The sequence below is a fragment of the Petaurus breviceps genome, unplaced genomic scaffold (assembly GCF_028583685.1).
Source record: "Petaurus breviceps papuanus isolate PSGF00001 unplaced genomic scaffold, PetGlider_PUasm1.0 90925, whole genome shotgun sequence".
In the NCBI taxonomy this organism is placed as follows: Eukaryota; Metazoa; Chordata; class Mammalia; order Diprotodontia; family Petauridae; genus Petaurus; species Petaurus breviceps.
In genome coordinates this window covers 7,105,211-7,125,151 of record NW_027187380.1, presented here as the reverse complement: position 1 = coordinate 7,125,151, position 19,941 = coordinate 7,105,211, and the positions used below count along the sequence as shown (strand labels likewise).

The 19,941-nt window shown below is 37.9% G+C and overlaps 1 protein-coding gene across 3 annotated transcripts in view; it reads left to right on the top strand.

Moving 5' to 3' along the window:
* The window catches only part of KANSL1 (KAT8 regulatory NSL complex subunit 1), a 214,301-nt gene that overhangs the window by 141,994 nt on the left and 52,366 nt on the right, over window positions 1-19,941 (top strand). The gene's annotated exons all lie outside the window — the stretch shown is intronic.

The following is a 19,941-nucleotide window of genomic DNA, read 5'->3' as shown; positions in this document are numbered from 1 at the left end:
GTTGCGCTATTAACATTCCTACGTGGAAAAATGATAATTGTAACTGATGAAACTTTTCTCAGTATGAAAATAGTTGAAGGGAATAGAAATATATATATATATATATATATGTTTATATCGGAGGGTATACAGGCATATGAATACATATTTGAATGTGTGTATGTACAGGTATATATAGAGGGCACAGGACCAAGGGAACTTAAAAGGTGAAATTAAGAGGTCAGAGAAGAATATAATGAGAGGAGATGGGGAGAGACAGAATGGGGTAAAGTATGTCATATAGAAGAGGCAAGGGAAAATGGTTACAATGGAGGGGAAGAATAGGAAGGCAAAAGGGAATGGGTCAGCCTTATTCTCATTGAATTTGGCTAGGGGAGGGAATGACATACTCACTAAATAGGGTATCTCATCCTATAGGAGAGTAGGGGGGAAGAGGATGAGAGGAGGGCTGATGGAAGGGAGGTCAGGCTGGGGGGAGGGAGGTTGGAAGCACCCACTTTTGAAAAGGGACTGGATCAAAGTAGAGAATAGAACAAGTGGGTGAGGAGGGAGGGAAATATAGTCAGTCTTTTATAATATATCTACTATGGTAATGTTTTGCATTAGCTACACATGTACAACCTATACTGAACTGCTTATCTTCCCAGTAAGGGTGGGTGACAAGGGAAGAAAGGTCTGAATATGGAATTCAAAGTTTTAGAATCAAATGTTTAAAATATATATACTATTATTAATACTATTTTACATGTAATTGGGAAATAAGACATACAGGCACTGGGGCATAGAGATCCACCATGCCCTACTGGAAAAGTCGAAGGGGTTATGGGAGAAGATATGGGAGAGAGCAAATTGGAGGAGGGGATATCCTGTGGGATTGCTGTTTTTGGGGTGGTGGGTAGGGGAAAAATGGGGAGAAAATTTGTAACTCAAAATCTGGTGGAAAGGAATGATGTGAATCAGAAGTCAATAAAGCATTTGAAAAATGAAAAAAAAATTTACCAATTTCTTATTTTTCTTATTGATTATTTAATTCTTTGTCCTTTCTAGACCAGGTGGAAGATAACTTCCACCTTTCCTTGTAGGACTAGATTTCCTCTATTATTCTGGGCCATGTTTTCTAAGTATTTAATATTTTCTGTATTATTAAGACTCTTAGTTCATTCATTCATTCATTCATACATTTATTTATTTATTTATTTATTTATTTGGTTGCTTTTTGGAGGGCAGTTGGGGTTAAGTAACTTGCCCAAGGTCACACAGCTAGTTTTTGTGTCTGTTTTTGTGTATTAAGTGTCCGAGGCCAGATCTGAACTCAGGTCCTCTTGGCTCCAGGGCCAGCGCTCTACTCACTGTGCCACCTAGCCACCCCACTCTTAGTTTATTTTTGAAAAAAGATTTAAAAAATAGTCTTTATTATTAAAAGTGTGGTAAATTAAACATTGACTAAATTCCCCTTTTATTTGCTGAGAAATTTTGAATTGGTTAATAACCATTTGTTAGTTACACAGGCACTATTAAAAACATAATAAATAATTAGATATTAACAATGTGAACAGACAACTTTTCATAGGTTATATAAGTTATATAGGATAAGTATTAATGAGATGGTTTCATAATAATTTACAGTACTTTAAAATAATGAAAATATCATTTTACTAAGGAGATTACAGAGTAAAGCAGGGAAGAATGATAAACTCAAAAGTCTAAAGATAGGAACTAACTGGAGTGATTAGAGGACTTATTGTATGTAACGTATTTCTTTCTTGATTGTAATTTTAGGATATTGTAATATTCCTCTAGGAGTCTTATCTTTCATTGTAGGACCATATAGAACTAAGAGACTTTAGAGAGTCGATTTAATTTTGTTCTGTCTTTTTTCATTTTATAGATGAGTTATCTAGGGTGGGAGTAATTTAAGTGATTTAAGCAGGGTCACACATGTTGTAAATAGGAGAGCTAGAATTCAAACCCTTTTAAGTGCTGTCCCAATTGTGAACTGCCTATTTTGAACTTGATTTCCTGCAGACATCTATTTAGCATATCCAAAGCAGATCATATCTGCTCTAGTCTCAACACTTCTCTTTCTTTCCTGTTTCTTTCTGGGGCACCACTCTATCCCTTCATTTGCCAGATTTACAACTTGGGGTGTCACCCCAACTCTGCTCCTGCTCTCTCACATATCCATCCATCCATTCATTTGCCAGCTTTTGTGAATTCCATCCCCCTATCATCTCTTAAGTCTATCCCTTTCCTGTTCACATAGTAAGCGGGTGCTAACCCCCCACCCCCAGCCCTACCCCCAGCCTCCCCTTATTAATCCTGGACTGCACCATTGGTCAACTAATTCATCTTCCTAATTCTAACCTCTCCTTATTCCAGTCCATTCTTTTCATGACTGCCAAAGTGATGTTTTTAAAGCACAGGTCTAAACCATGCCCAGTGAGCTTCAGGACCTTCTTCTTCCCTACAGGATCAAACAGACTCTTTGGTTAAACCCCTTCATATTTAGGGCTCCAGCCCAACTCAAACAAACAAGTATCAAGCACCTTATGATTTTCCAGGCTTTATATCTGAATACCAAAAATAAACAGCTCCTTTCTTAAAAGTGCTTGTATTACATTCAGAACGAGGAACAAGATAAATATAAATAGAATATGTACAAAATAAGTAGAAGGTAATAGGGCACTAACCTCTGGGGTTATTAGATCAGTAATACTTTGTGTAGAAGATGGTGCTTGAGTTGGACTTTGAGGGAAACTAGTAGTTCTATTGAGGCACATTTTGGATATGAGCGATAGCTTGTGAAGAAACATGAAAAAGGCTGCAGTGTTGTAGAGGTGAGGTACCAAACTTGCTTCCTGTGGGCTGAACCAGATTAAAATGTAATTGGGAAATGGCTAACAAGATTATAAAGTACTGTACACCATAGGTAATGTTAATTTGTAATTTTCTAAGTTGATTCCTATCTGGATCCATTTCTATCTGAGTTGAACGCCTCTGTTACAAAGAACAGCAAAATCAGTTTGCTTTAATCTTAAGAGTATGTGAGGGAGGGGCGGCCAGGTGGCGCAGTGAGTAAGAGCACTGGCCCCAGAGTTGGGAGACCAGGGATCGAATCTGGGCTCAGATACTTAGCACCCATCCAGAAACACCTGGCCGTGTAACCTTGAGCAAGTTACTTAACCCCAATTGCTTAAAAAAAAAAAAAAGTATGTGAGGGAGAGTTTTGGCTGGAAGGTAGTGTAGAGGTACTAGAGAAAGGCTTTAAATAGTAAAAAGAGGAGTTTATTTTTATTGAGCAGGGCATCATATGACCAGGCACACTTGAGGAAAACTCACTTTGGCATTTTTGTGGAGGATGAATTGTAGTGGGAAGAGACAGGAAGGTAGGAAGACTAGTTTAGGATGCTATGACAGTAGTCCTCCCACTTTTCAACCAAACTGAACTTTTCTCTCTCACATAGCAGATTTTATTTGCTATCTCTGTGCCTTTGTATTACTTGTTCTCCATAAAGGGTATGTACTCTCCACTTCTTTGAATCCTTAGCTTCCTATATGAAGCCTTTACTCATCTCAATATCCTCTTAAAGGGATTCATAACTGGAAGGGGGCGTGGGGTGCGGTTGTCATGGACCTTTTTGGCAACCTGGTAAAACCTAGAGACCACTTCTCAGAATTTTTAAATGAACAAAATATGTAGGACTCAAAGGAAACCAATTTTACTGAAATAAAGATATAAATTTTTTTTAAAAATCCCATTCAAGTTTATATATTCCCTGAAAGCAAGGGCTCTGTAGACCCCAGGTTAAGAATACCTGGCTCTATGTTTCTTCTCCCCATCCCCCCATATTTTTTTGCATTTCCTTAGTATATATTCTACATATGCTTTTATTTATACATATTTTCTTGGTTGGAACATGAGCTGTAGGAACCTCTTTGTCTAACAGTAGTCATAAACTGTGTCTATGAAATAATTGCTTATATTGTTTGATTTTTACCAAATTTACCCTCCTACTCGTTGCTGTCATCTTTGTTTCAAAGTCTGGTGGAAAGAGTATATATGTACAGAAATTACTATATAAAAACCAAAATGGGGAAGGAGGGAGGGAAAGGTCAGTGGTCAAAGCTTGGTAGATTGGTGTTTTGAAGTTAAAGGTTAGCGAGCTAAAATTGATTTTTAATACATTTCTCAAAAAATCAAATCTCTCTACAGCAATAAAATAAATAAATAAAATACATTCAGTCTTTTAAGAGGCACAGCTGCTGTCTAAGTAATGTGTATTTTTGCCCTTTTTTGTCTGCAACAACTGATCTCACCATTTTATCCTTTTATCTCAAAACACAGTAATGCTTAGGTTTTGGAGTGGGGTAGAGGCAGAATTTAGCTAAACTCTTTGACATAATTGTTTTGATTAAGATAATGTTTTAATGCACAACCTAATTTGGCTTATGTGGCTAAAATCACTACTTTTATTTAATCAAGAGAAAATTAAGTTACAAGTGGAATCATCTATGCAGATCTTTTTTTATTTAAAAAGAAATATGATTATATTTGTTTCGTATATTAAGGAAGAGAATAATCTGCATTTTCATAAGTTTACAAGCTCACAATTGATTAGATGATTTAAATAAGAGGAGGGGAGTACTAGAGTTAAAAGTCGTGCTGTTATCCCCATCTTTTTTTTTCTTTTTGGAGGACAATTGGGGTTAAGTGACTTGCCCAAGGTCACATGGCTAGTTTTTGTGTTTTATCTGAGGCCAGATTTGAACTCAGGTCCTCCTGACTACAGGGCCAGTGCTACATTCACTGCACCACCTAGCTGCCCCTATCCCTGTCTTTTTTGAACAACTTTTAGACCTAACTTCAATTACAATTAACATCTATAAGTAAAGGTTAGCTATATTTTATGATTTTTTTTTTGCCTTTTCGAGGGCAGTTGGGGTTAGGTAACTTGCCCAAGGTTACACTGCTAGTTTGTGTGTGTGTGTGTGTGTGTGTGTGTGTGTGTGTGTGGATGGGTGGGTGTTAAGTGTCTGAGGCTGGAACCGAACTCAGGTCTTCCTGACTGCGGGCCGGCGCTTTACTCATTGTGCCACCTAGTCACCCCCAAAGGTTAGCTATAAATCACAATTTAGTTGGTCGTCCCTTTCTATCCTATTTTTTCAAGCAGATTGCCCCTTCTGCCATTGATACTTCGTCACTAATCTTAAATCTTTCTCCATCTACTGACTGGTTCTCTGCTATCTGTGAACAGTCCCATGTCTCCTATTTCCTTAAAACAACCTTCACTTGATTTGTTCATCACTGCTAGCTATTTTGTGGCTAAACTCCTTGAGAAAGCTGTCTCTTATCAGAGTTTCCACTTCCTCTCCTCTTATTCTCTAAAAAACACTTTACAGTGTGGCTTCCTACCTCATCTTTCAACTGAAACTGCTCTCCTCAAAGTTACCAAAGATATAGTAATTGCAAAATCTAAATGACCTTTTTTCAGCACTCATTTTTCTTCCTTCTTTGTCTGTCTGTCTGTCTCTCTCCCTCTCCCTCTCTCCCTCCCTCCCACCCTTCCTTCCTTCCTTCCTTCCTTCCTTCCTTCCTTCCTTCCTTCCTTCCTTCCTTCCTTCCTTCCTTCCTTCCTTCCTTCCTTCCTTCCTTCCTCTTTGAGGGGAGAGGGCAGGACAATTGAGGTTAAGTGACTTGCCCAAGGTCACATGGCTAGTAAATGTTAAGTGTCTAGGGCTGGATTTGAACTCAGGTCCTTCTGACTCCAGAGCTGGTGCTCTATTCACTGTCACCTAGCTGGCCCAAGCGCTCATTTCTCTTGACTTCCATAGCCTTTGACACTTCTCCTTTCCTTTAGATTCTTGTAACCCTGGTCTCCTGGTTCTCCTTGTCTGTTGTCAATCTCCTCTTCATCCAGTACACTCTCACTAATCATGAGTGTCCCCCAAGAGTATATTCTTGGCCTGTTTCTCACTTTGTATTATCACTTAGTGCTAGTTGATAGCGCTTTGTGATCAGCTCCCATGGATTCAGTTATTGTCTTGGTACTGATAATTTTTATATCAATCAATTTGTCCAGTCCTAACCCCTCTCCTGACTCTCAGTCTCATGTCTCCAACTCTGCCTCTTGGCGATCTTCAACTAGCTATTCAAAAGGCAGCTGGTGATGCTGTGGATAGAGGGCTGGAACTGAATTCAAATCCCACATAACACATTTACTGTGTGAACTTGGGCAAATCATTTAACCTCTGTTTGCCTCAGTTTCCTCAGCTGTAAAATGGGGACTGTTAGCTCTTATCTTACAGAGTTGTTTTTAGGATAAAATATTTGCACAGCGGTTAGCATATAGATAATTCGTTTTTGTTCTTCATTTGTTTAGTTGTGTCTGACTCTGCATGACCCCATATGGGATTTTCTTGATAAAGAAACTGGAGTGGTTTGACATTTCCTTGCCCCAGCTCATTTTACAGATGGGGAAACTGAGGCAAAGTTACATGACTACTAAGTGCCTGAAGCTAGATTTGAACTTAGGAGGATGAGTCTTCCTAACTCCAGGCCTGGAACTCCACTGCCCCACTTAGCCTGGTCTTGGGGACTAGAGCTTAAGCCATTGCCATGGCATCCTCTGTGTCCCTGAACTATGTAGCAAACTTAGCCTTTGAGAAGGTAGAGTTCCTCATATTAAATAGAATTCCCACTTTAAAACATGAAATCAATCATGAGGTTATTCTGGTCTAATCTCGATAACTAATGCCAAATGTTTTAGACCTTTACAATGCTTCAACCTTTGAATTGGAATGCAGTGATACATTTCTGGGCCATAAAATATTTTACAAAAGTAATCTAAGAAAAAGGGTTATAGTATTTGTTGAAGTAGATGAGTCTCCTCTCACCTTCCATAAATGTTTAGTACCCTTTCGAGGGAGGTATATTGACCTTCATGACCTTGAGAATTCCATCAAACGTCCAATGCAGGAAACTTAACTTGACCAGGAAAGCCATACTGGTGGTAAAATCTTAGTGTAACAGACCAGTCATTTCTTTAAGAGAAACCAGAATAGACTATTTAAAAGGTTTTCTTACCACAATATAAAGAGGAAAAAAAAAGATCAATTTAAAGAGTAAAGAATAAAAAGGAACTGTTAAAGGATAAAAGGGACCTACGAGGTTAGTAATAATAGCTAGCATTTATATAAGGTTTTACCTTAACGTGATTTAGAAATATTATTTCATTTTATCCTCATAGCTATAGGGAGACAGATTTGTTATCTTTATCCTCATTTTATAAAACATGATTAAGTGTCTTAAGGTAGCACTGTTAATAAGCTAGCAAGTCAAGATAAGAATGCAGGTCCTGACTAAAAATTTTGGGGAAAATTAAAGATTGAGAAGCAAGTGGCACCATGGAGTACTCTCTGGACACCCTTCTGCACATTGGTGGTGCCCCTCGCGTGCCACCACCGTCCCTCTCCCCGCCCCCCGCCCCCCCCCCAGCAATCAGGTGAATTCCTTTAGCAAGAAAAGCAGAGAAGGTTGGTTGTATTAAAGGAAGATAGGGAAAGAAAGAAAACGTGTCATAGAAGCATTTTTTTTCAACTGATAGAGCAAGGTTGAAGGGAACAGAGACAAGAATTCTAGCTTTTAAACTAACATGTTGAATTTATGTACTTAAAAAACTAAATTGTAGAAGATCTGTGGTTTTATATATATAATCTTTTTTTCCTATGTAAATGATCATATTTGGTGTTTGCTCTAAGTTAATAATATCAAAAACATTTTTTAAATAGGGAGAGTGGAGCTAGAACACAGAGGTTGATGGGTGATGCTGCCCTTTTAAGTCCAACAGTAAAAGGATGATGTTTTTTATTTTCTTTCAGCAAGAAGATGGTATTGTGATAGATGGGAGTAGAGGTGATAAGAGAGAAGGAATTTGGACTACAGAGATCTGAAAAGGAAATGGAATGTGATCTCACTCCATAAGGGAGAGCCACTGCCCATATGGGAGGAGATACCATCCTTTGATGATATTTAGAGATTTTATGATGGGTCAGGTCAGGGAAAAGATTGCATGTTAGGAAGCTGCTTTCTAATAGAGTTACACCTTTGAGAGCAGTTAATCTCTCCTATGAGAAAGAAGGATTAGAGTTCCTAGGGTCAATCAATCCCTGAGAGCCAGAGAAGGGTTGCTGTGGTTTTAGGAATGGAGACTAAACTAAACACAAGAGAAGGCATGGGAAAAGACTTTGTAGTTTGGGCATATGCTACAAGATTTGGGGCACAGAATAAGTCCTAATAAGCAAGGCTGCTCCCACCTGACAATGCTTCCCTCAGAAATGGATATTTCAAAGAGTTAGGTATAGAAGGGGAAAAAAAAATAAATGAGGCAAGATCATGGGAGGGCAGTAGCATATTGGATAAAAGGTGGAGCTCAGATCTTATACTTCAAAAGTTTTAACCCTATGAAGGATGCTCAGAGAATAAAGAAGGGACAAGTAAAGGGATGAGAATCAGGAAATGAAAATTTTGGGGAAAAAATGGAAAAAGTCAAGGAAAACATGTTTTGAATGGGGCATAGAAATGAAAACTACTAATAAAAGAGGTTAGAGGGAGAGGAAAAAGGAAAGTATTGTACGGTTCAAAATTGAATAGTTTGATGGGAGAGGGAAAAGAGAAGGGTAAAAAAAAGGAGTTATGGTTTGACCAGGCTTGATTGGCAATAGTACAAGGGGACTGTCTACAGAATTTTTTATTCAGTCCTGGCGTGGTCTCTAACCTGGGAATGGCTGGAACCAAACAGAGCAGGCTAGAAGCTGGTGTTGCAGTGGTATAATTTATTTCAGAGTGAGGAAAGCAATCTGCATGCAAGTCCTGAGAAGGAGGGCTTAACATATTGGAGTACAGGCAATGCTTATAAGTGGACTGGACTATGATATAATCATTTTAAGTCTTGAGTTACTGTTCTCATGGTCCTGTAGGAACAGTATTGTCCTACATCTTTTGGGTTGTGATTACTCTATGGGGTATAGAACCAAAGTTCTCTGATGGGAATAGGAGAAGTACAAGGAACAGGGATTGTGAACATTTCAGAGAAGTGATGGATATTGCCTCTCAGGTCCCTTGGAAATGGGGCAGTGAATACCTGGTGCAATATACTTTGCCAGAGGGTGAGATCATCTAGGGTCTAAGGATTATAGCTATGCCAAGAGTTGGGCACAGCTTGCTTGCTGGGCCTTAGCTCTGGGAAACAGGATATTTTCCAAAGTATCTTGACAGAGATGGCAAGTTCCAAAACAGATAGTCTAGAACTTAGCTGGTTGACAATGGGATTGAGAATGAGAAAAGAGGAAAATGTAGGCAGTGCAGGGGTAGAAAATAATCCAGTTGAGGATAGAATAAGGTCAGGGATTAGCAATCCTAAAAAGCAAATCTGGATATTGTACTAAGCAGAGGTATTACCTTGCTGACAAAGGTCTATATAGTCAAAACTATGATTTTTCTACTAGCAATGTATAGCTGTGAGGTGAAATAAGTAAATATTTAAAGAAATTAATTCATCTGAAGTTTAAATACTTTGGCCATATAATGAGAAGGCAAGAGTCATTGGGAAAATCCCTGATGTTGGAATAGATTGAAGGCAAAAGAAAAAGAGAACAGCAGAGGATGAGATGGATGGATAATGTCATGGAAACATCAAACTTGGATAGATGTGAACTTGGACAGATGTCAGGAAATAGTTAAGGATAGAAGGGCCCTGGGTGTGCCATGGTCCACAGGGTTATGAAGAGACCACTGAACAGGAGCAATGAAAAGACTCCTGGGAATGAAATTAAATAATGGTAAATGAAAGACTAATAAAAGACTGGGTTGAGTTAAAGGAATCTGAGTTCAGGAACATGGAATTAGAACATTTGTGAATGATGACAAGATCTAGGGCATGATTAGTTTTCAATCTTAAATGGATTAAAGGAGGAATAACTAATGATAATTAAGTGGATTGAGGATTTGGGAATTAGAGCATGTGAGGAAACTTTTATGTATTGTCCTTTAGTATGAGGAAAGGAATTTGGCTAAATTCCTTAAGTGGTATTCCCAGTGCCTGATATGTGGTAGGAGCCTCATTACTGATGGTCAGATTTAATGAAGTTGGCTACATTCCTCACTCCTTGCCCCATTGTCAGAGATGATTTTAAAGTGGGTTCATTTTCTTGTATAGGTGTGGCTAGATGGCCTTTGATATCTCTTGTTACTCTGAGATTCTGTGAAAGTCAATTTTGAAGTAATAAAAAATCAGTGTTGAGCTTTTTAAAAGCCTTAGAAAGTACCTAAAGGTTCATTTCCAGCTATTCTTAGTTGTCTTCATATACTTCATCATCCTATAACTAACCTACTTTTCCTTTAGCTACTACAGCATTTAAAATATTTTCTTCAAAATAAATTTTTCTTTAAATACTAGTTTTCAATGGAATAAAGTGGTATTTTTTCATTGTTGGCATATGATATTTCAGCAACATCATGGGTTAAATAGATTTTGTGGGGGCAACCTAGGAACCTAATTAGCATGTTGAATGTTCCAGCTATATAACTGTATCCCAAGTTCCCAAATAACATTTTAGAACACAACCTGTTTGTGAGTTAAGGACTGCATGAAATCCCTTGGTGCTGCCCTCCAAGTAATTAGTTTGCTAGCCAGTTTCCAAAAGTATTGTCAGGAGATTTGCTTCTGAGTAGCTGTTTAGAAAAATACCTGTTTTAATAGGCCTCTTTCTACTGATTCTAGGAAAGTTACATTGAACTATACTGCTTAATCCGATGTGAAAGGAATAGAAATGTTGGTAGTTTCTTTTAATATTTCAAGCAATTTGAAGCCTTTCCAACTTTGGATCTTTCTGTCATGAAATACTTTATTTTTCATTATAGAAAATGAAAAAGGGAAGCATTTTAGCTATCATTCATCAGATCCCATGTCACCTAAGAAGTGCATTTTTGGCTTTGAAAGAAGCAGGGAAATATATACTGATTTAAACATTGAAGCTGTAGAACCATAGAATTTCAGAGTTGGGAGGATTGCTAGGGTGGGAATGATAGTCTTTGAAGGGAAATGACTAATCCCTCCTACAATTTGGGATAGAGAAGGAAGAAAACTGGGTATAATCTGACAGGAATTCTTGATGTTGTGAAGAAGATATCAAACCAGTTGATAGGAATGAAGGATAGATAGGGCTAAACCATAGGATCATGACTTGGGTAGAAGACAGACAAGCTATTCAGAAATCATTTACTCCAACTCTTTCATTACACAGTTGAGGACACTGAGGCTGTCAAAAGATGACATTTGAGTCCAGGTTCTCTGACTCCAGAGTCATTGCTCTTTGCACCACGGGTTAAAATATTTTGCCTTACCAAGACTAGATATTGTCCCTGATAGAAAAATGTAAGCTCCTTCAGGTCAAGGAATGTTAGACTTTTTTTCTTTTTATCCCCATCACCAAACACAGTGTCTGGCACATAGCATGCACTTAATAACTACTAATTGAATGTTAGCAATCCCCTAAGTCACTATTGGAATCTGATAAATCATCACAGACTATTCTTGTGGAAAAGATGAAATGAGATAGACTCGATGATGATACAATGAGATGGATTTCAAATTAATTATATCTAGGTCCAATTATTGCAAATAATCATTTCCCCTGAGATCATTATTTAAATTTGCACTGCATAGTTCCATGGAACTGAAAAACCAATGGCCCTAATTTTACATAATCTTAACCTTAAATAGTATGAATATGAATTTACATCACCACAAATTGAGACCTAACTATGAATGGATTTAGTTTACTGCTCCAGTTTGTCAGTAAGTCTCCAAGAGAGACTCCTTGACCCAATAACGTTTGACACTTTTATCAGTGACTTGGATGAAAGCATAGTGAGATGGTATACTCAGCAGATTTGCAGATGACAACAAAACTTGGAGCGATATTTAACATCCTAGATGATTGGATCCGCTAGGATCCCAAAGATCTTGACATTAAGATGAGTCTAATCAGACAGAATTCAACAGGGGCAAATTAAAGTTTTACATCTGAATCCAAAATAATCAATTTTGCTAGTCTAGGATGGGAGAGGCCAGGATAGGCAACCATTGTTCTGGAAAAATAACTAGGTTAGGGGCAGCTAGGTGGTGCAGTGAATAGAGGACCTGAGTTCAAATTTGGCTTCAGACACTTGACACACTTACCAGCCATGTGACTTTGGGCAAGTCACTTAACCCCAGTTGCCCTCCAAAAAGCAAAAAAAAAGAGAGAGAGAGAAATATCTAGGTTGTTTTAGTGAACTTCCAATTGAATTAGTATGTTAAAGGGCCCCTGGCAGCAGAGGGGCATCTAGATGCCGCAGTGAGTAAGAATGCCCCACCCCAGCACAGAATGTACTTCAGATACTTAACACCCATACAGAATAACTGTCCATGTAACCTTGGGCAAGTTACTTAACCCCAATTGCTTTAAAAAAAAAAAAAGGCATCAAAGAGAATCATTGCTTCTAGGGCTAAAGAGGTCAGAGTTTTCTCTACTTTGGTCAGATCACATCTGGAAGATATAGTTTCAACAGATAAAATGGAGAGAACATAGGTCATATTGACATATAAGGAAGTTAGAAGAATTTGGTATGTTTAATTTGGAGAAAAGCAGACTTTGAGGTGGGGGCAGGGTTAGGTTGGACATGATAGCTGTTTTCAAGAACTTCAGGGATGTGGTAGGAGCAAAATCAGCTAAGATCTTTTTCATGTGGGCCATGCTAGTTTTTTCTTACAAAATAAAACTTGAAAACAAATGAAAACTTCCCAGAGACTTAATTGGTCTTAGGGCTCTAAGATTTGAGCTAAGCCCAGCATTCAAGGAATTCATTGCTGACACGTACTTCTGCTTAGCTGTACCACCATAGAAAATGGGTTTGCAGGGGAGCTGCGCCCAAGCAGATAAATGCTGTGTGTATCCTTGATGAATGTTCTTTACATGTAAAAAAAAAACAAAAAACCACAACACCTTTATTAGATGGTCTTTGAGTGAATCTTTTTATTACACTTTAGGTCCTGAACTACTTGACCTGCTTGAGTCAGGCCTGCTCCAGAACATTTGGTTATACAAAATGAAAGATATTATATATGCTCTGTTTGGCCATACCGTGTATGGCCAGGGGCAATGGCTAGAATCTGCAAAGAGCCATATTTAACCTTCGTGTCAGAAATAAAACTTTACTAACAGAGATGACTAAAAGTTGAATGGGTTAGGAGCACTTATTGGGTATTTTTAAGCAGACACTGGATGTGACTTCTTAGTGTCAGAACTATATTGAGTATATTTTATAGTGAGAATTCCTTTTCAGGGATGGGTTGGATTAGATGACACTAAAATCCTTTGTTAAATGCTTCTGTATTTGTAAACTTGAATTTTGGGTTCATTTGGCCAGATGCACCTAAAAAAATTTTATGCTGTTAGATGTTGCATTCACAGTTTTGTGTCATCCTCAAATTTGACCAGAATGACATCTATGCCTTTATGTCATTGACATAAACATTCAGCTGCACAGACAGGCTCACTGAATCTTCAGCCTAGCTGAATGACTTTTCTTGAGTTTGGTTATTCAACAACTAATACTAATACTACATTTAATTATACTGTTATCTTGTCCATAAGAATTACATAAGAATTTTTGTAAAATGTCATGCTAAAATTAATGTCTGAGTGACTGTGTATAGCATTTCACCTCCTCTACCAGTTTTAGTAACTTGCTGAAAAGGATGTTAGGTTAGGCAGACTTGATTTATTATTTTTATTTTTTTTAAAGCAATCATGGGGTTAAGTAACTTGTTCAAGGTTACACGGCCAGGTGTTTCTGGGTGGGTGCTAAGTGTCTGAGCCCGGATTCGATCCCCGGGTCATCCCGACACTGGAGCTGGTGATCTTACTTGTTGTGCTACCTGGCCACCCCTAGACTTGACTTATTATTAAAGACATACTTGTCTTTTGTGATCACCAGTTCATTGTCTAACTCTTCTACCCAACCTTTTAATAGTACACTCCGGAATTTTGCCAGGAATCCACATTTTATTATCTCTAGTCTTTTGTTTCTCATCCTTTAGTCTTTCAGTGGTCCCCACCTTGGCTCATTACACATATTTGCAGTTCTATCTCTGTGCTTGGTTTTAGTTCATCTAACTTGAACCAATCAAGGGCAATGTGGCATGCTTTCCTATCTCCTTACTCATCTTCGATCTTGTGCACTAATTGTTTTCCTTTGTAGAGGAAACAAGCAAAATTAGAATGGAACTGCTTTGCCTTATCACAGCTATTATCCCATTCACCTAGAACAGTTCTACTTTTCTTTGTAAAGTTCCCTTTCTCCTTTAGTATTGTGTTATTTTATTTAAAAAAAAAATCCTTTCTTCTAGAACCTTTCCCTCTCAAACACCCTTCTTCATTCCCCTGCTTATTTTGAATTTTAGCTGCCTTTTTAAAGAATGGTGCCATGTCATGCTTTCAGTTTTTATCCTCATCATTACCTGTCCTGGCTTTGGTCTGCTTATGTCATTTTAAAATTGGTTTCTTTCACTGCTTTTTTGTGCATCTGTATTGTTTCTTTTTATATTCTGAGAATTTTGTTTTCGAGAGTTTTCTATCCTTCCTAAGGTGATTTTCCTTGAAGAAGTTTAGTCCACAGAAGCCTGTCTAACCCTTCCTGGAACTCTTTGAAATGAGTCAACTTATTATTGCTAGGAAAAAATACTAAAATAGATTGTAGCTGTAAGACAACATTGTACTAAGTCATAGTACAGAGATCTTAGTAATGTTGGATTCATACAAATAGCTAGACATTAGGGAACTTACCTGGAAAAAAGTCCATATCAACAGCTCTATAATTAATTAGAAATCTTGTACTTAACTTAGGTAGAAAATGTCAAAAATTATTTTGCTTCAGTCTTTGGTTTGCTCTTAATAACTAGAAAATTCAATTTCTAGCTAAAGAGAAAATATTACTGCAATGAAACAAGATACATCAGTAGCACATAGTTTTTCAGTTGAAATTATAAAGATGCAAATAGAACATTTAAAAATGAATTGAAAATCAAAATCTGTAATACAGGTCAGACTATTTACACAAGCCTTTTCTATCCTCTATCACAGCCCATTAACACAAAATATTGAATGGTTGCTCCCTTTCCAAATTTCTATCATTTCCTCTCAGCAAACAGTTTCTCCTTATTGGTGTGAGAATCACATCCAGAATAAAATTTACCCTTTAAAAATTTCTTCACTTTTTGAAGGGTAATGTTATCCTCGAGACAAATGTAGGAAATGATTGGCTGCTTTGATTTTAGGACAGAGCTCCAGCAGATGTCTAGATAATCGAAGTTCTTCGTCCCTGTGATAGTCATGCTAACTTCAATCAATAAACATATTTTTAAATGCCTACTATGTGCTAGGCACTGTGCTAAGTACTGGAGTTCACAGAAAGAGGCAAAAGACAGATTTTGTTCTCAAGAATTTTACAGTCTAATGGGGGGGACAACATGTAAACAAATATATACAAAGCAGGCTATATACAGGATAAATAGGAAATGATTAAAGGAGGGAAAACACTAGAATTAAGAGGGGGACTAGTGAAGGCTTCCTGTAAATGGTGAGGTTTTAGTTATTTCTTAAAAGGAAGGCAGGGATAATAGTAGTTGGAGCCAGGTATAGGGAACAGCTAGAGAAAATTCTTGGAGCTAAGAGATGGAATGTCTTGTTAGAATAGGAGGCCAAGTGTCTTCGAATCTAAGTACGTGGTAGGGAGTAAGGTATAAAAAGATTGTAAAGGTAGGAATGAGACTAGGTTATGAAGGGCTTTGAATGCCAAATAGAGCATTTTGTATTTGCTTTTGGAGACAGTGGGAAGGCACTGGTTTATAGTGGGGAGAAACAAGGCAGACATATCTACTGGCAGGCTGTGACAGTAGTAACAGGTGTAAAGTGAAAGGCTCTGCACTAAAGTGGTGGCAGTGTCAGAGGAGAAAAGGATTCAGATTCAAGAGATGTACAAATGGCAGGCCTTGGTAACAGCTTGGATATGAGGATGGAGAGATAGTGATGAATCCAGGATGGTTCCTAGGTTGTGAGCCTGAAGGACTGGGAGTATAGTGTTACCTTCTACAGTAATAGAGAAAGTAAGAGGGAGGGTTTGGGGCGGGGGGCAAGAGTTATGTTTTGAACATATTGAGTTTAAGATATCCACTATAGCTACAGTTTTAGATGTCTGAAAGGTAGCAATGTGAAATTGGAGGTCGGCAGAGAAATTGGGGCAGGATAGGTAGATTTGAGAATCATCAGCCTAGGGATGGTAATTTAAATCATTGGGAGCTGATGAGCTCACCAAGTGAAATAGTATGCATATGCAGAGGTTCCCCAAAATGTGTAATACTGCCCCTTCAAGGTCGCTGGAATGATGGTGGGGACCGGTAGTAGCCTTGGGTGCAGTTGAGGGACATTGAATAAAAACAAGAGGGAGGTGAAAGCATAAAGAAGAAAATTTTGAAAAGCCACTTGTCCATGTTTCATCTTTAACAGAGTTAAAGGTGTAGTGATTACATTATTTTCCAAATAAACACACAAAATGCAAGTTATAACCAATCAGTGGTCAAATCCACTAACAGTTCTTAACAAGCAAATGTTGACAGGCAAGTGTGTTGTTTATTGTTGGGAAGTCCCTCAGCAAGAATATGTTCGTGTAATGGCTTGTTTGCAATATGATACTACATGGTTACATGACACAATGTTGCATCATCAAAATTTCAATGCAGGAAACCCCCCATAAATTTACAATAAATTACTAAATTTAAGATGTGTCATTTAAAAAAAAATTTTAGGGGAGGCCAGGTGGCTCAGCGAGTAAGAGCACCGGCTCCAGTGTCGGGATGACCTGGGGATCAAATCTGGGCTCAGATACTTAGCACCAGAAATAACTGGCCATGTAACCTTGAGCAAGTATTAACCCCGATTGCTTTTTAAAAAAAATTTTTTTTTGAAATGACTCAAATTTTAAAAAAAATCTCATTAAAGGGTTAAAGAAAGTAGATTTCGGGAGGGGCACTGAGTAATTTTTTTTTTTTAAGGGGATGATAGGCCAAAATGAGTTTGGGAATTTCTCGTATAGAGGGAGAAGAGAAAGTCCCAGGACAGAATCCTGGAAAGGCTTAGAGGGTGTGATCTAGAGGAAGATCCTGTAAAGGAGACAGAAAAGGAGAGGTCAGATAGGTAGGAGAAAAACAAGGAGAGAATGATGTTCAGAAAACCTAGAGAAAAGAAGAAATACAGAGTGACCAACTGTGTCAAGGTCAAGGAGAATGAGGATTGAAAAATGGCCATTGGATTTGGCAACCAAGAGATCATTAGTAATTTTGGTGGAATAATAAAGTCAGAAGCCAAATTATAATGGGTTAAGAAGAGAGTGAGCTCCAAAGACCAGAAGTAGAAGATGATAGATAGTTAGGGATGGAAGGATCAAGTGAGGGTTGTGTTTATTTTGTTTTGTTTTTTTTTAGGATGGGGGAGACGTAGACATATTTGTAGGCAGTAGGAAATGAGCCAATAAAAAGGGACAGTTTGAAAATAGGTGAATAAGTGGGGATGACAGAGGGGGGCAATCTGACAAGACACAGCACTTGACTGAGTAGAGAAATTGGCCTTGGAATGGAGTAAGGTCACTTCATCATGTGAGACGGGTGAAGGAGGAGATAGTGGCACAAGGTACTTGAATGATGGGAGAAGAGGAAAACTTGATCAATTTTTTCCTGCAAAATAATGAGCAAGGTTTTCACCTGAGAGAATGGGGGAAAGGGAAGCCACGGGAGGCTTGAGGAGGGATGAAAAGAAAAGCTTTAGAAGAGCTCTGGGGAGAATGGGATAATGAGCTGATAGGGAGGTATAGTAGGATAGCCAAGCATAGTTAAGGTTTGTATAGCATAAATTTGTAGTATAGACTTAGTCAGAAAATGGTTGAGGGGCAGCTTAGCCACTTAGTGAATAGAGCACCGCCCCGGATTCAGGAGAACCTGAGTTCAAATCCGACCCTCAAACTTAACGCAAAACTAGTTGTGTGACCTTGGGCAAGTCACTTAACCATTTTCTATTTTGTTTTTGTTTTTTTTTTTGCTTTTTGGAGGAGGAAAGGCAGGGTAATTTGGGGTTGTGATTTTCTGCATTTGTTCATCAGTGCATGTGTGGGAGCAAAGTGGGAGTGAGACTTGGTGTAATTGGTGATATGACAAGTAGGCTAGGGATTCAAGAAAAGGACAGTGTAGAGTTGAATTAGTTCACCATGGAGTCAACATGGGGAGGAGAGGAGAGAGTGGTTAATTCAAGGGAGATGACCTGGCAGAGAATTGAAGGAGTCAGAGGATTGAAAGTCACCATGTGGATGAGAAGGGTAGGGTAATGTAAGGGAAAGAAGAGGGAGAGGCAAAAAACCCCAGTAGATTGTAGTCGAATAAGGAGATTTACAGAATTCTTTTTCTACATGGAAATAGCAAGATCAAGGTTATGACCATCTTTGTGTGTGATGGAGTGGAGGAATAATAGCTCATGGAAGGGTGAGTAGGTTGAGGAACAGAGTGTTTAGGGTATTTGATCAATATGTACACTGAAGTCCTTTAGTAAGGCAGGAGTTGGAGTGGAGAGAAAAAAATGTGTGGGAGAAAGGAGTAAAAGGGATGAGTTTATTTTAAAGGGGATTTATTTATATTGGGATTTGGAGGTGAGGAAAAAATAGCAAAAGGTACTTTAAAGTTGATGAGCTTCTGAATATGGGTTTGAAAATATATGCAAAATGGAAGCTTAAGTAGATTTGGGGAAAGGGAGAGATAATGAAAATAATATTTAAGAAAATTGGGGTATAGGGGAAGGAACACTGGATTTAGAGTTAGGGACCTGTTGTTGTGTCCTGACTGTTATCCAAGGCCATAAAAATGGCCAGAGACTCCTTTCTTTTTGTGCCTTAGTTTTCACATTTGTAAATTCAAAGGATTGGATTAGAACATCTTTAATAAAGACCATTCAGGAGAAGTTATGTGTGTGCATGACAAAATTAGAAAGGCTGATTAGAATTTAAATTGTTGTGGTATGCATATCATGAGATAAGTGCTTATGTATAGTAGTAACTGTGGAAATTAAAATGAAGGTGTGTAAACTCAGGAGATTGCGAATTTGAATCTACAGTACTTTATGACAAATGGTTTTTTGTGTGAAAGGATGAAGGGAGAAAATGTTAAACTTAGCATGGGGCAGTTAAGTTTCAATCTCAGAACCAACTTAGACACCTAGTTTTCTAATAGAGACATAATCTTACCCCCTAGAAGAACACCAGCTGCGCAGAGTAAGGCAGTAGAGGGACTGTTATTCCCTTTTTATTTCTTCACCTTTTATTTACCATGTAACCAGTTAATTTTATTTCATTTTTGTTAAGACAGGAGCTCAAAAATGACTGGATAAATCAATATTAGTTCTTTTTAAATTCTTCTGTGTCTACCTAATCTACTGCTTGGCAATTTTTAGTCACCATGTGCAGAGTTATTTGTCTAGAGGGGAGACACAGTTAACATTCTTCCTTTTTAGTGAATTTCTGCATCCCTTCAGTACATTTGGACATGTTGAAGTAAATTTTTGAATATTTAAGTTTATAACAAAAAAGTATTTTAATGGTCTAACAAAAATGTAAATATGTAATAGGTCAATTCTCTTGTAATTTTTTTTTTTTAATTAGCATGTATGTCATGGTCAGGAAGAAATGAAACTTGTCTGTTCATTCACCCCTGAGTTAGAGCAATTTTTCAGACAAAATATGAGGGTAAGAGGGATGATATAGCAGTTCTTTTAGAAGTGAAATTCATTTAGGATCAGCACAAGTCC